Below are 12,361 nucleotides of genomic sequence, written 5' to 3' on the forward strand. Positions count from 1 at the left end.
GTCCTTAGCTGGTAAAGGTTCTACGGTTACTAGTTTTACTTGTTTCTTTTTAGGGGGGAAGGAGTTTTAGGTAACTTCTTATAATACTTGTTCTTCCTCCCACATTTTCTTACTTTTTTCTTGCTACATATCTGACCTAATTAATGAAAAAAAGGGAGGAAAGAGAAAGAAGTACACAGTTATTCCACACTCGTAATGTAAAAAGACTACTAAAACAAAGGCCACTACCACCACGATGTTTTTGCTTACCGGAATTTGGGAACCATTTTTGTCTGGTATGTTGATTCAATTAGTCTCCAGTAGACATTTTATGGTTGGAAATTCTTTTTTGTTTTTGAAAAGAATAATATTGTTTTTATCTTGAGTACCTTGAAGTCTTGGCATGGGCAGGAACTTTTTTTTTTTTTTTTTTTAATTAAAGGCAGTGCCTGGTGCCGGAGGCCAGGCCCTGGGTTCATCCCCAATGTGGAATAGAAGCAACAAGGACTGCAGCTTGGGGTTAGGAGTGCGGTCCAATTTGGGGCGCCCAATTATGAAGGCAGAATGCCAGACCTTTGCCTTGGAACAGGGCTAAGCACTTCAGAGGAGGGACGGTGTTGTGCTATCTTCTTCAGGGGCTCTATCAGCGAAGTGGGTAAGACAAGGCGAGGCTGAGAAGAGAGGCACAAACGGCCAAGGCGCAGGAGAGGTGTTGCAGAGAGCTGGGTAGGTGTGCTCCTTTCTGGCTGGTGGTCTTGGTGGCCAGCTTCCTGGGGCTACACCCCTGTCCTGGTTCTGTGGGTGGCGAGTCTTCGCAGGAAAAACAAAGAGGTTCAGGGTACTCTCGAGAAAAGTCAATTTGGTAATTTCGCCTTTAAAGGTGGTCTGAAGTCCGTGTTTTGGAGGTCTGGCTGATGGAGAAGCTCCTCTGCTTGGGGTTATGATCAGTCTGACCGCAAAAGCGCACTGGATGGTAAAGGAGTCCCTCCTACGCTGCTTTTCCTCGTAAAAACAGTTTAGGGTTTTCATGAAAATTTTTCAGTTATGAGGACTAGCCGTGGAGCTACTTGCATGCATGAGCCCGAAGAGAATGGAAGCTCGCACAACTCTGGGACAGAGGGACGGGAACCTCAAGCATAAAGAGAGCGTGTTATTTTTAAGTCACACTTGGGCCATGTTCTGTCACCGGTGTGGTGGCTTTTAGCTGCGAACAGCCTGAGCCTCCCTCGGGCATGGCCACCTCCTCTCAGAAAGGGGCAGGCCATCTCCTTCCTCAGACGGCGCCAAGGCGAGGCCCGAGGGGGCCCGGGGAGCTCGGGCGCCGCAACCGGGACGCGACCTCGCCCTCCTCCGGCCCCGCAGGGCCGCGCCAGCCTCCACCCGTCCCTGCGCCCCGGGACGGGGGAGGGCAGCCGAGGCGCGCCGGGAGGGGGGCTGGCGGAGACAGCGCGGTCGGGCAGCTTCAGGTTTCGTCCTGGAGCCGGTGGCGGGCGCGGCGGCGGGCGGGCCCGGCCATGTGATGCCGGGGCCGGGAGGTGGGCAGGCGGGGATCCAGTGGCAGCCGGCAGGCGCGGCGGGAGCGGGGGCGGCCCGAGCTGCGGGCGCAGCCAGCCGGCTCCGGGAGCGCGCCCGCGGCTCCGCCCCCTCCGCGTTGGCCCCAGCCTCGCGGCCGCCGGGCGTTGGCAGCTTAGGGGAGAGCCTTCCCGGCTCCGGGCGGCGGCGGCGGCGGCGGCGGGGGGCCGGGGCGCGTTCCGGACGCCCTCGGGCAGGGCGCGGGGTGCAGCGCCTCGCCGGGGTTCCGGAGGCTGTGGGGGCCCTAGCTCCAGGTAGGTGCTCTTTGGGGTTCCATTTCTCGCGTCTTCTTGTAGCTCAGGGCAGAAAAGTTTGTTCCCTCCGCCCGAGTTCTTGATCCCAGAAATACTCTCTCCAGGGAACTGGGGGACGAGAGGGACAGCAGAGGTGGAAAGGTGGGTGCTGCTGTGGGTTCAGTGGCGCGAGGGATGGCCGCCGCCACCGGGTCCCTCGGGGACAGCAACAAGTGCAAAGGGTTGCACAGTCCAGCGCGGCGGCGGCAGCTGCGGAGCGTGGGGTCGCTTGCGCCGCGCAGCCGGGAGCGCACAGAGAAGGCGGCGGCCCCCCTCGTTCCCGTCCCGCCAACCCCGCTACAGGGTCCGGGGATGGGCGGCTGGAGGGAAATTTCCCCCAGGGAAATGCACCCTTGCAGTGGAGAAAGGGGTGTTTCGAAAGCTGGTTTCCCGGCGGTGTCTCGCCTCCAGCGTGAGGGTTCTTGAGGGGGCTGGGCCCCCAGAGAGCAGACCAAGCTCGTGGTACCAACGCTATCACTTCTTTCATGTGGAGATATTTGCAGTATTTCAAAGGAATCTGTAGTTATTTGATTAGGAGGGGGCGGTCGGCATTCCGTCGGATCTTATTCTTACGGATTCATTTGCCCCTTGAATACCTGGGATGTGGGTGAACGGTACCCTAACCTTCTCGTGCTAAAAGTTTCCTTAGGGGTCGTAATGATGGGCTTGTGCTCGGTCAAGGAGACATCCTTTTCTGTCGAGGCTGTGTGGAAGCTGGGCGCTGAAGCCGCCTTGGAAACCTAGCTCTGGTTTCCCAGACGCCAATTAGATTTCTAGGAGAGAATCCATCTGCCTCCCTAGGAACCCACAGCGTCCCGCTATTGGTTACAGCTGGGTGGGTCGAGGAAAGGCTGCAACATCTGTGTGTGCGCAGCTTCCTCTCTTTGACCCCTGCCTGGGTCTGGACAAATCTCTGCAGACCCGGAATTACGGAGATTTACCACCAGACCCACGCCAATTGGGTAAGAAAAGAAAAAACAAAAAACCAAACCTTAAAAAAACCCAAAAAACGACAACCACCAAAACCCCTCATCATTTATGGTCCCGTCGGGTCTCTAGTTTTCTGAACCTTTGTCATCCTGTGTTCTTAGGCCCTGAAGCTTTCAGGGAAAGCAAAATCCTGTTTTCACAGCAGAAACAGAGACCTGTCCTTATTAGGTTTTGTGGGTTGTCCTTTGCACATGACAGTCCAAGCACAGTGATAACAGGGAAGGTTTCTATATATATCCTGGGTTTTACATATATGTTCTTTTTTTTTCTTAAAGATTTTATTTATTTGACAGAGAAAGACGCAGTGAGAGAGGGAACACAGGCAGGGGGAGTGGGAGAGGGAGAAGCAGGCTTCCCGCGGAGCGGGGAGCCCGGTGCGGGGCTCGATCCCAGGACCCTGGGATCATGACCTGAGCCGAAGGCAGACGCTTAATGACTGAGCCACCCAGGAGCCCCTACATATATGTTCTTAAAACATCTTTGTATTTGCCTCCTCTTGATTAATGACCGAGCTAAGTCCTTTGCAGTATTTGGAGGACAAGAAATGAGTACTGCAAAAACCTTTGGAATTTCTTTCTACAACATAGTATTTCAATACTATGAACTCTGCAGTGAATTTTCTGTGGCAGTATTGTGCTCGTTTAACTTTGATTAAATAGGAATTTGGATCACTTCAGACCTCAAGTTTAGTGGTTAGGGAAACTGAGGCACACAGGTAGCTACTGAGTATGTGACTCGAATGTCCTGTCTAATAGTAGAATGGAGAACAGAGAATTAGTGTTTGTTCTGCTTTGGACTGTTTTCTTCCTTATCACAACCATATAACCTGGCCAACCAAGAACAGGTTATGTAACAGGTGTCATTAGACTTTCCTTCCAAGCACTTGTGCTGCCCTTTAAACAGTTTAGAAACAAAGAGGAAAATGGTAACTAAGGCTCAATGAAATTTTATCAGGGCCCTCATTTGGGGTTCACACCTTTTTTTTTTTTAAATCATGTGAGTACTTCAGAAGAGTTTAGAATATTTTCCCATACTTTTCTAAGAAAGTTCTGTGGTGACTAAGACAAATTAGGCAGAAATTGCAGGTGAGTTCTGATACATGACTTTTAGTATATGCTATATGGGAAAGGGAAAAGTATTGTAGGTATTAAAACTGGAATACGGGGCGCCTGGGTGGTTCAGTCAGTTGAGTGTCTGCCTTCGGCTCAGGTCATGATCCTGGGGTCCTGGGATCGAGCGCCCTGCTCGTGGAGAACTTGCTTCTCCCTCTCCTCCCAGCTCAGTGCTCTCTGCCAAATGAATAAATAAAATATTTTTAAAATGTCTTATTTAATTGAGAGCAAGAGAGAGCACAAGTAGGCAGAGGGAGAGGGAGAAGCAGGCTTCCCACTGAGCAGAGAGCACGATGTGGGGCTTGATCCCTGGACCCCGGGATCATGACCTGAGCCGAAGGCAAATGCTTGACTGACTGAGCCACCCAGGCACCCCAATAAATAAAATCTTAAAACTCTGGAATACAATCCTTATATTAGGCATCATGTTCAAAAGTAAGTACTCTGTTAGTACTTAAGCTCTAACTTAAAGTCTGGCCAGAGTTTATGACCAAGGAGACTCCACAGAAAAATGGATGCTATAAATATTGGAAAACCCTTTATGATTGGGGCTTGGCTAAGATCGTACTGCCAAATAACTCTGGTAGAGCCCAAATTACTCTCAAACTCCTAGGCTGACTGTAATTTTATTATGCTTTAATTTACTGATAAGCTAGGATAGATCTAGTTGCTATAGGTTTTGTCTAGTTACATTTGTACTTAGATTGCTTTAGTCGAACAGAGGATAATTCTTTCATGTGACTTTGGTACAAAGAGATGGGTCAGGTTGGGTAATTGCTATTTTTGGTTCTAAATTTCTGTTGATTTCAGGTCTAAGGCATTACTTTTCTGGTTTTAGAGTTTTTAGGATCTGTTGCATTTTTTTTTTAAGTTTTTTTATTCATTCGAGACACAGAGATAGAATATGAGCAGGGGGAGAAGCAGAGGGATGGGGAGAAGCAGGCTCCCCGCTGAGCAGGGAGCCCGATGCGGGGCTCAATCCCAGGACCCTGGGATTATGACATGAGCCGAAGGCAGACGCTTAACCATCTGAGCCACCCAAGTGCCCCTGCATTTTTTTTTTCTTTAAGAGAGAGCATGCACATGAGCACACTGGGGTGGGATGGGGCAGAAGGAGAGAGGGAGAGAGAATCCCAAGCAGATTCCCCACTGAGGGCAGAGCCCTTGCAGGGCTTATCCCAGGACCCTGAGACCATGACCTGAGCCGAAATCAAGAGTTGGAGGCTTAACCAACTGAGCCACTCAGGCGCCCCAGGATCTGTTGCATTTTGCCTGGGCTTTTGCATACTTGACACTAAGACATGTGACTGGTAAACCGCCAGGTACCTTTATATGATAGTGCATCTTAATCAACTATAATTTTTTCCTTAATTTGATCTTGGCACAGTAGTAATTTGCTTATTTCTACCATTACTGCTCCTGGACTCCTTCTCCTGGATAACCAAGATAATGAAATTTGACATGATTTTTTAAATGAGGGAAAGCAAAAACGTCATGTAATTGAATATTGGGCGTTTGTTCCAGTGATCTTTGTTTTGAACCCTTTTATCAAATGGATTTTTAATCTTCAGAGGTGATTTCTCCTTAATTTTTTCCGCAATTTGAGGTTTCACTTGTGTAGGAAGTTACTGTGAAAGTTTCTCGAAAAGGAAACCTTGAATGTATGAGTGACGGCCAGCATAGGTGGAGATGGGCAATGACATGTTTGCTTTCCTTGGTATCATGTCTAGGAGAGACCCGCTAAACCAGCCTATTTCAAGTGGCAGATTTTGAGAGGTGTGTGCATGACCATTTTACCCTTAAAACATACTTAAAATGTTAACTGTTGAAATATACAGACCTTCCCTTAATATGTTAATGAAGAGATAAATCGCCTGTTGATGAATTCATGGTCTAGCTCCCAGTGTCATTGGCACAAGTTACCATGCCATTTGTGGCTTAAGACTTGCTCCTTTTCTTCCATCGCTTTATAACTTAAAGAAATTCTTTAAAACTATAACAAAGTGAATCACAGTGGGGACTCTGGAGCCAGACTGTCCACTTTAGACAGCCCTGGCTCTGCCCTGGCTGTGTGGCCTCTCTACCTGAGGTTTTCCTTTGGTAAAATAGGGATAATCATTAGAACCTGCCCCGTTGGGTTGTTTTGAAGATTCAGTGAGTTAATTCACAGAGAGCCCTTCTAGAAGTGCCTGGCAGAGAGTAAGTGCTAGAAAATATAATAAATGGAAAATAGGCAATTAGAGTTTTAGCTTTAGCAGGTTTTCCTGCTTTCAGAAGGCAATGAGAGGTCAGTAGGAAAGTGCCCTAGACCAGGAGTCAGGGACGGAGTTAGCCTGTGATCTCCCAGCTGTGTGACCCTGGGCAAGTATGACCCCTCTCAGGGTCTCCATTTCCTCCTCTGGTAAAGCAGAGTAGGCTGGATGGTCTCTAAGGCCCGCCAATCCTCATATTGTAAGCCAATGAAATTTGGAAGGTGGGCATTTGTCAACTTGGCCTTCCTATCTTGGGCGACACTGCCAGGAAGTTACCGTCCACAGGGTTGGTACAGTTCTTGCAATGGTCAATGAGCATTTTGATGGGATTATGGACTATTAAGACCATTAATTTACCTCACCTTGCTCACCAGATAGTCATCAGGTTGAAATGACTGAGTTATCTTTCTGGACTTAGTCCAGAGAGATTTCATACATGAAAGTCTAGATCCCATGCATGCAGGTCATAGGCCACCCTGCTCCCTTTATTCTGAGGAGCTCCCCATGTTTAAAAGGGGTGGTATAGTCCTAGGAAGCCAAGTGACAAGCTAGCTGGTGTTTTCTGAATTTCACTATAAACATTCCACACTTGTTTCCACACCTCACCATTAGCCTTAACAGAGATACTGTAAACTAGAAGGACTTGGAGCAAAGGAGGTCATAAGAACTTAAAAGTATTGGTGAAGATCAAGAGGTTTCCACCAGGCAAATTTCTCTTATGCGGTCCCCTCCCACTATTTGTTTGCATTGTCTCCTGGTTTTTTGTCTGTTTCCCTCCACTTCCTCCAGCCTCCTGGTGCTGTATGACCAGGTGTTGGTTTGAAATGGTAAGAGGTGCTCAGTGATTGAAATTATGGGCTCCTTACTTTGAGACCCATCCTAGGATTCCAAGCTTGGTGGTTTGGTGGTATCACCTGGATTTGGAATCTCAGGTGGGCCTGGCCTTTTTAAAAAAGCTGATACAACCGGGCTTGCTAACTGCTTCTGGAATCCTGAGATGTTTCTGGCATTCTACATTTGAAAGTTTTGTGGAAAGAGTAACAGTTGGTTTTTCTCATGGACTACCTTTTCCCTATGGGCATGTCACCTGTCTCAAGCTGCTGCTTGTGGACCCTCTGCTTCACTACAGATCATAACTGCCTATGGACTGGGCTGAATACTTGCTAACCTCTGTGACCTCATGTTTGGTCTCTTTTCCTTTCTACCGAAAATCTGTTGCAGTCTTCAAAGCAAGATCAAGCATACTTCTGAAACCTTTGACCAATTTTCCCTTCTGAACTCTTAATATATTGCTGGCCCCTCTGATTTATCATTGATCACCTGCCCCTGCTTTCATTATGGGCTCCTATGTGTTAGTCTTGACTTTCCAACCTAATTGTAAGCTCATTGAAAGCAGGAACCCTGATGTAGGCTACTGTGTAGGGTGATCAGATCAGAATATGCGTATGTTGGTTGGTAATTTTGTGGTCATGTCAACAAGGCCTTTTAATTCACAGCGTTCCTCAAAGGCTAATGACAGTGTTTCCTGTGTAGCAAGTGTGGGTTGCATTGGAAAATACTGATTTGCAGGGGAAGAAAAGTAAAGATTGCCCAGGAGGTTAGATGACTAGTCCTTCTCAGATGTAAATGGGCAGTTCCACAGGCCCCGATAGAAATTGTATGTTCAGTCTGGGAAATGAATGCAATTCTTGACTTGAGTCAGAGCCTTAGGATTGAGAGAAAGCTAGAAGTTTTCCCTTAGTTTCTAGCAGATGCACAATCCCCCTGTGTATCATACTTATGAATATTTGACTACTTGAATACTACTCTTGAATACTTGGAGTGATGTGGAGCTAATACCATAAAGACACCCCAAGCTATCTTTTTTGCCTCTCAACTTGACTGATAAATATAAGAATATGTATTTAGAGTGTCCGATGTGATGATTTGATACATATGTTGGGGAATGATTACCAAGATCAAGATAATAAATCATTATCTCATACAGTTAAGTTCTTTGTGTATATGATGAGAATGTTTAAGATCTACTCTCAGTAACTTTAAGTATGCAATACTGTATTAACTACAATACCGTATTAACTATAGTTACCATGTGGGATATTAGATCCTCAGAACTTACTGTTATAGGTCAAAAGGTATAAAATTTGAGTTCCATCTTTACATTTCCTCATTTCCTCCAGCCCCTGGCAACCACCATTTCACTCTGTTACTAGGAAATTAGGTTTGTGTGTTTTTTTTTTTTAAAGATTTTATTTATTTGACAGAGACAGCGAGAGAGGGAACACAAGCAAGGGGAGTGGGAGAGGGAGAAGCAGGCTACCCGCTGGGCAGGAGGCCTGATGCGGGGCTAGATCCCAGGACCCCAGGATCAGGATATGTGCCAAAGGCAGATGCTTAACTGACTGAGCCACCCAGGCACCCTGAGATGTTCTCTCATTGTGTAGGTTGTCTTTTTTGCTGTGCAAAAACTTTTGGGTTTGACAGATTTCCATTTGTTTGCTTTTGCTGCTCTCGTTTTTGGTGCCTTATCCAAAAATCCTCACCAAGACTGATGTTGATGTGGGAAACAAAGGCATAAGGAAACATAGATAAAATTAAATGTCCATATAACCTGCTGTGCATTGACAGATCCTTGAGGCAGGCAGAGTGTAACTTTCCTCCAGGAAGCTCCCAACTGTCTTAATGTTAATGCCTTGGTAGAAAAGCAACCTTAGTTTGACAATAGCAAGGCCTCCCACATCCTGTGAGTCCTCTTTAACATATGAAAATCCTTTTGGAACTTCCCTTATCTTTACTTCCCCCAATCCCATAGTATATAATTAGTTGCTCCTCTTAATCCTGGGGTAGCAGGCCCCAGCTCTTTCTTTCTTTTCATTCTTTTTCTTTTCCTTCCTCCGCTTTTATTTATTTGAAAGACAGAGAAGAGAGCAGGGGCGGGGAGAGGGAGAAGCAGGCTCCCCAGAGCCCGACGTGGGGCTCGATCCCAGGACCCTGGCATCATGCCCAGAGCTAAAGGCAGACGCTTAACCACCTGAGCCACCCAGGCGCCCCTGGCAGCAGCTCTGTCTGTCCACGGGTCCTGTCCCTGTGCTTTAATAAAAGTACCATTTGCACCAAAACGTCTCAAGAATTCTTTCGTGGTCATCAGCTCTGGACCCCACTAAACCTCACCAAAAAACATTCAAAACTACATCAAGGAGTTAAGGAGCTTTCCCCTGTATATTTTCTTGTAGGAGCTTTATGGCTTCAGTTACGATGTTCAAATCTCTAAATTCATTTTGCGTTAATTTTTGTGTGTGGTTTAAGATAGTGGTCCAGGTTTTCTTTTGTATGTAGTTGTCCAGTTTTCCCAACATCATTTATTGAAGAGACTGTCCTTTACACATTGTATGTTCTTGAGTCCTTTGTTGTAAACAAATTGACCATAGAAGGTTGGGTTTATTTCTGGGATCCCTGTGTGATTGATCTATATGTCTTTTTTTTTTTTTTTTAAAGATTTTATTTATTTATTTGAGAGAGTGAGAATGAGAGAGAGAGAGAGAGCATATGAGAGGGAGGAGGGTCAGAGGGAGAAGCAGACTCCCTGCTGAGCAGGAAGCCTGATGTGGGACTCCAGGATCATGACCTGAGCCGAAGGCAGTCGCTTAACCAACTGAGCCACCCAGGCGCCCCTCTATATGTCTTTTTGTGCCAATACTATACTATTTGAATGACTCTAGCTTTTTTTTTTATTTAAAGATTTTATTTAAAAATAATCTCTGGCTTGAATTTACAAACCCAAGATTAAGAGTCACATGCTCTACCGACTGAGCCAGCCAGGCGCCCCCGAATGACTATAGTTTTGTAATGTAGTATGCAGTCAAGAGCATGATCTGTCCAGTGTTCTGGTTCTTAAAATTGCTTTGGCTTCAAAGTCTTTGTGGTTTCATACAAACTTCAAGATAGTTTTTTCTTTTTCTTTCTTTTTTTTGTTTTTTGAGAAATGCTGTTGGAATTTTTAGGGGGATTATGCCGAATCCATAGATGGCTTTGGGTAGTGTGGACATTACCAATATATTGACAATATTAATTTTTCAGGTCTGTGAACATGGATATCTCATATTTGTGTTTTCATTTTTTTTTGTCAATGTCTTAAAATTTTTGGCATATAGATATTTCACTGTCTCATGTAAATTATTCCTATATATCTTTTTTGGTGCTATTGTGAATGGGATTTTTTTCTTCAGGTAGTTAATTGTTAGCGTATAGAAATGCAACAGACTGTATTTTGTACTCTGCAACTTTACTGAATTTAAAGGTTTTTTTTGTTTTTGTTTTTTATTTTTTTGTGGGTTTTTTTGGTATGGTCCTTTAGGATTTTCTATAACAAGATTGTGACATTTACTATTTTACTTCTTTGTTTTCTATTTGAATGCCTTTTTTTCTCTTTCCTAACTGCTGTGGATAGGATTTTCAGTACTTATGTCAGACAGGAGTGAAAAAAGCATGGGCATCCTTGTCTTGTTCTTGATTTTGAAGGGAAAAGTTTTCAACCTTTGACTGTTGAGTATGGTGTTAGTTGTGGGTTTGTTACATAGGCTTTTATTATGTTGAGGTGTATGTTCCTTCTGTATCCAAATTGTTGAGAGTTTTTATGAAAGTTTGCTGAATTTTGTCAAATGATTTCTTTGAATCTTTTTCTATCAATGTATTGTATCACATTTATTGATGTTTTTAATGTGTTTATTACTATTTATAGAAATAGTGCTTTTCTTAGAAATTCTTAGAAATGGTTTGCTGGGGCACCTGGGTAGCTCAGTCCATTAAGCATCTGCCTTCAGCTCAGGTCATGGTCCTGGGGTCCTGGGATCGGGCCCCACATCAGGCTCCCTGCTCAGTGGGGAGTCTGTTTCTCTCCCTCTTCTCCACCCCCCATGTTCTCTCAAATAAATAAATAAATAAATAAATCTTAAAAAAAATGGTTTTGCTGCATTCTGTAACTTTTGATATGTTCTATTAACAATGCTTCTCAAAATATTTTATTTCCCTTTTAATTTCTCTGACCTACCGGTGGTTCAGAAGTGTGTTATAATTTATATATATTGTGATTTTCTCTCCCCATCTCCAACTTTCTTCCTGTTACTGATATCTAGTTTTGTACCTCTGTTTGGAAATGATACTTGATATTTCAATTGTCTTATATTTGTTAGGACATATTTTCTTTTTTAAATGTTCTATTCTGCTGTTGAATGGAATGTATACATAGGTCCATTGGCTTGCAGTGCACTTCAAGTCTACTATTTCCTTATTGATTTTTCTGTCTAGATGATCTATCCATTGTTGGAAATGGGCTGTTGAAGACCCTGGTATTACTGCTTTGCTGTCTGTTTCTGCCTTCAGATCTTTTAATTTAACATTTAGGTTTTCTAACAGTAGATACACATATAATTGTTAAATCTTCTTGATGAATTGACCTTTCTCATTGCATAATGACCTTATTGCCTCTCATTATAGCTTTTGACTTAAACTTTGTGTCGTAAGTATAGTGATCCGTGCTCTCTTCTAATTTCCATTTGCATGGAATATTTTTCTATCCTTGCCCTCTTAGCCTATGAGTGTTCTTCAAGAATGAATCTTACAGGCAGCTATAGTTAGGTCTTGTTTTTTTGGGGGGGTCCATTCAGCTGCTCTTTGTCTATTAATTAAAACCATTTTTATTTAGCGTAATGTAGAGTCCTTATTTCTAGGTAAAAACTTATTTACTTAATTGCTTTGTGATTATTTCACAGATCCCTTTTTCCGCTTGCTCTCATGTTGTCCCTCTTGGTGAATTAATGAAACTTTCTGGGGTTCTCCTACTATCCTTTTCCCTGCATGGTTAAATCCCTTTGGGGGATTGTTTTTGGCACCAAGATACTCTGGACTGGCAGAGTGGAATGACGCAGCTAAGATGCTTCCTATGCTCTTGCTATGTGACCATCCTCTATTTTTTTTAGCTCCATAGTATGTATGTATGTATTTTTAAAAGATTTTATTTATTTGAGAGAGAGAGAGACAGAGCACAAGCTGGGGGGAGGAGCAGAGGGAGAGGGAGAAGCAGACTCCCCCTGAGCAGGGAGCCCAATGTGGGGCTCAATCCCAGGACCCTGAGATCATGACCTGAGCCGAAGGCAGACGCTTAACC

The 12,361-nt window shown here is 44.7% G+C and overlaps 1 protein-coding gene across 1 annotated transcript in view; it reads left to right on the forward strand.

Annotated features, from left to right (window-relative positions):
- Positions 1-1,641: 1,641 nt before the first annotated feature.
- Positions 1,642-12,361, forward strand: part of ARHGEF28 (Rho guanine nucleotide exchange factor 28) — a 313,794-nt gene continuing 303,074 nt past the window's right edge. The window contains exon 1 of the mRNA XM_035014641.1: positions 1,642-1,805. The gene's annotated coding sequence lies outside the window, so the exon portion shown is untranslated. The remainder of the gene's footprint in view (positions 1,806-12,361) is intronic.

The sequence above is a fragment of the Mirounga leonina genome, unplaced genomic scaffold (genome assembly GCF_011800145.1).
Source record: "Mirounga leonina isolate KUSES-001 unplaced genomic scaffold, KU_Mleo_1.0 Mir_168, whole genome shotgun sequence".
NCBI lineage: Eukaryota > Metazoa > Chordata > Mammalia > Carnivora > Phocidae > Mirounga > Mirounga leonina.